The sequence below is a fragment of the Thunnus albacares genome, chromosome 9 (assembly GCF_914725855.1).
Source record: "Thunnus albacares chromosome 9, fThuAlb1.1, whole genome shotgun sequence".
In the NCBI taxonomy this organism is placed as follows: Eukaryota; Metazoa; Chordata; class Actinopteri; order Scombriformes; family Scombridae; genus Thunnus; species Thunnus albacares.
The window spans coordinates 18,247,162-18,252,005 of NC_058114.1; positions in this window are offsets into that span (position 1 = coordinate 18,247,162).

Here is a 4,844-nt window from a genome sequence, read left to right on the forward strand (position 1 = left end):
TGATTGTTTCACAGCGGCCCGTCACATGTGGCTGAAAGCTGCCAGTTGATGTGTAAAAACTCATGCTCTGAGGGTTGTCAAGGCCATGATGCCTCACTGTGTGGTAGGTAGATTACTTTAGAGGGAAAACTGGTTTGGTAACCTGTGTATAAACAATGAATTACACAGGTCACAGAGAATCACATGCAAGGAACAAAATACAAAAGTTGTCAGTCTGTCAGTTAAAGTCTCACCGTGCAAAAGACAAAAATGTCTGTGAACCATGTGAAGCTTTGTAATCCTGCTCTCTTTTATTGAAAGGAAGGCTGTCTCTTCAACAGCCTAAAACAATGCAAAAGCCACAAAACTTTAATAGAAAACAAGAATTTACTGACCTCAGAGGATTTCAGTTTCCTGAGAAAAATAACTTGGACTGTGCCTTTCTAGACAGAACTTTTACACTTTCTGGCCATTTAATGTTTCAAATCCACATAAACGCCCAGACATTTATGTGAGAGGAAACAATTTCAGCCTGCTGATTTTTGATAAAGTCCGGATTTTACTGCCTCCTTCTTTGTTTGGAGGGTCAATGTCATTATGTGTGTGACAGGCTTTGTCATTTGTCCTCAGTGTCAATGAGTTCATTTTCCTTTATTATTTTAAGTGCAATAGTATGTGTTTACCAATACCTTTACATAGGTCTTTCTATCCATCTGAGAGGTCAAATGTTGTCCAGATTATAAAAGAACAAGTTCCTCTCTGTAAAAATACTGAACACAATATCCTTCAAATTCAGATTAATGGCTGTATTTCTTGTTTTGAATGCATTTCCATGGTTTAACCCACTGACACTTTTGTGGGCTCAAGTTGCATTTAATGCAATCTAAAATTAATTTGTCCATTTTTAGCGATGCTAGCAAAGTAGCTTGAGGAATAGCGATCGGTTTGTATAGACATTCATGGTCCCCTGAGGATGAGTCTGAATTTCTTTGGTGATCCTGACCATAGGTTGACATCAAACTACTTTGTTTCAACAACTATTGGTAGGATGACTGTGCCACTTGGTCCAGACATTCATGGTTTTAGTGATCTTTGGTGACCCCTTAACTTTCATCTAGTGCCATCATCAGGTCAGAAATGGGGCGCCACAGGGGTCTATCCTTGGTCCATTGCTGTTTACATTATACATAAATAACACCTGACTCGTCTTCAGTCTGCCTTTGATGCATTCCAGTTATCACTCCTTAATCACAGACTAGTTTTAAATTCAGAAAAGACCAAGTACACGGTGTTCTCCACCTCCACCAGTGACTCTGACTGCCATTAAAACTTTAAATGACACCCATATTACTCTTGCTGATTCATACACATACGTGGGAATTTCATTCAAGATTCATATTCAACATTTGACTCAGAAAATAAAAATCAAACTTGGCTTCTTGTCTGTCTTCTTCCAGCCATAAGACTATTGTGCAGTCAACTCTCATGTCCGTCCTTGACTATGGAGATATTCTCTGTTGTCATCCTGCCCCATCAACACACTTCAGCAGTTAAACCCTGTGTATCATAGTGCATTACGCTTTATCACAAATGACAAATTTCATACTCCTCATTGTTCTCTGTGTCAGAGCAAGGTCAGCTGGACTTCCTTATAAACAAGAAGAAAAAAACATCTCATGTTATTCATCTATAAAGCTTCCAAACTACCTCACATCTCTTCTCTCATTTAAATCTAGTAACTATAGTACACAATCCAGTACCTACTTAACCTCAGGTATCCCTCATTTTGCACTAATGTTAGCAGAAGTGGTTTCAGGTACAATGCACCTTTTAAATGGAAGAAACTGCAAACTGCCCTCAAACTTGAGTCTTACATTCCTCTTTTGAAGATTTTGAAGCTTTATTATCTGATGGTTTTGTATGATTCTTGTAACTGTTTTATTCATATCTTGTTTATTGTGTAGCTGTGTTGTTTGTGTCTGCTGATTGTGTTCTTATCTTATGAATGTTTCCTGTTCTCAGGTCTCTCTTGGAAAGGGATCTTAATCTCAATGAGACTGTCTGACTGAATAAAAATTAAATAAATAAAAATAAATAAACAAAAATTTCTGTCAAATGCTCATGCACATCAATCTAACAGTTTGGTTTTCTTCACAATGAGAATTAGATCCTCTCAGAGCCTCTAGCTTGGCTGTGATTCTTAGTACAATTACCAACAGATGAACCAGAATCAATACGGGTTTGGTGTGCTTACTACCATACTGGAGTACTTTGGGCTTAACATGTGTTAAAACGTCTTTATTATTAGACATGTATCATACCACTAACATGTTTGATGTTGATTGGTTTGCCATTATCCAGGGTCTCTGAAGTAATATTTCTATAATGTAAAACATTTAATGTGTTTAATTAAATTCTGAGTATTAGACTAGAAGTGGATTGTGACACTTAGTTACTATTGGAGGTGTGTGAAGGTGTCATATTGAATGTTTTTCCCAAATGTCTTCATCTCAGGCCAATAGATGTAGACTCTATATGACTCTACAGGGGAGTGGGTGTATTTGCTGATCAGACATCAGAGTCATAGTTATGCTGGACAACCATCCCACAATCTGATGTCACACACAGTGACCCCTCCCCTGTTTTGAAATATGCCACGAAAACCGTTAACTGTTACAGACTTATTTGTTCATCCACACACTCTGTGACCTCTTCCCCTTTTGATAACACATTGTTTCTGTTTTGAGAATTATGGGAAGTGCATTACAGGGCGCTTAAAGGAAAGTATGAAGGCCTACTTTAATCCTGGTTTCACATTTTAAACTATATTAATGCCCATCACATGATGGTTCAGGATGATTGACACAGCAGTGTCTGTAATGATGATTCAAAATAATGTTCATGCAATATATAAACCTTACACAGATGTCCTTAAATGGTATGACTCTGTTTCAATTATTTGATTCCTCTAAAAACTGGTCTCACGCAGCTGCCTCTAAAGATTTTCCAATCACAACTGCATGAATTAGATCAGGTTTTTAACAACATCAACAGATCAGGATATTAGCAATATTCAACACAAGATACAAGAAGATCTTTGTGGCGAAATCATAGTTTCAACAACAAAAAAACATATATCCTTCACGGGGGTAAAGGATATAGAATTAATGTACAAACACACATGGAAAATGTAGTACAGCTAGTATATACTGATCACAGAAAAACAAAAAAAGATGCCTGTCAAACATAGACAGTTGACAGTTGAATGTCGATTGAACAGTAATGGTTGTTGCTTACAAACATATGTATGTCCTTCATTTGAAACATTAAAACATTTCACTCCTTACTGTAAAGTGATGATAAATTGACTTCATTTTTCTTGCTTTCATGAACAGATATGTGGACACACAGCACATACCAGTGCCTGTTACTCACACTGATCACAAATCATTTTACCATCATTTTCATACTACTCTTACCCTCCTCCTACTACTACTCTCATATTATTCTCATCCTCCTGGGATGTGAATCACTCATTACATGGAACGGGAGTTATTGTATGTAACACAATCTGTGTTAATTCACAAACACCATATTGTTCGTGCAGGAAAGTAAATTGCCAGGATGAGAGATGATATCATTTTTCCCTTCACGTTCACCTACACATTCCCCTGGCACTGAGCATAAGAGAAAGTCTGAGATCTGAATCACAGGGAGAATAGCATACTTTTCCTGGTATTGTCATTGTGTATCTGCTACTCCCTGCAACCTGCAAACATATAGCAGGAATTCCTTGGGAATAACGTTTGACCCAGACAGACCTTTAAAGTGATGTTATACAAAGAGAGTGATAAAAAACAAAATGCATATAAAGGAGAACGGGTTGGAAGGATACAAAAGCTGCTTTAGGCAAACTCAAATGGGAGCTGTGACTTAAATTATCACAAAATGTTTTGATTAGGGCTTATTACAGGAAAGGGTGGACACTGATCTGACAGACAAATTCAGAGTGTTTACAAACTGGCATCCCCTTCACCAAATATGGTCAAATAATTTGGTAATTGTGTGGAAAAAATGAAGACAAAGTTTGTCCACATAAACACAAGCTTGCTCCTGTAAATTGCTGAGGAAAGAATGACAATTGAGCACATTAACCTTCACTTATTTAGGTTAAAGACCTCCTCTCTTACTGACGTTTTTGCAAAATTGTTTCTTGTTTTCTCTGTTGTCGTTTACACAGCGATGATTGAACATAAAATACTGTACACACGCAGGCTTAAAATGAATGTTTTTTGGTTGAGTATGTCAATCAGTTGAAAAGTGACACAAGGAAACTACAAAGTTAATGTCAAAGGAGTTTAAAAAATGGATAAATTAATATTTTTGCAGTGTAGGAATAAACAGTGATGATTAAAGCCTCATATTAATGGTCCCTTGTGATTTTCTCCACATTCACTACAAAGTCACATTGATAATTACTGGTATGTTTTTATTGGGTTCATGCTTTCAGGACATAATTTCCTCTTGTGGGACAATAAAGATCTGAGCTTCTGAACTGAACTGTTTTAGTAATGACTGTGTATCACACTAGTGTTGATAATGTAAATGTTGTAATAATATTATTAAATCCAGTGCATGTCATTTGTAGTGCACTAAATAGACTGCAACGAGCAAAACCACTGGTCCTGTAACTGTTTTTAGTGGAGAACAATGGAGGTCTCTGGACGTGTGCAGGAACCATTTAGATAAGCATTCTACATTAAAGTGCCCATAATAACAAACATCAAATATAATATGTAAAGCTTATTTGGTTTAAATGTAAAACGCAAATAAAACCAAATTACAAATATTTTTTTACTATTCTC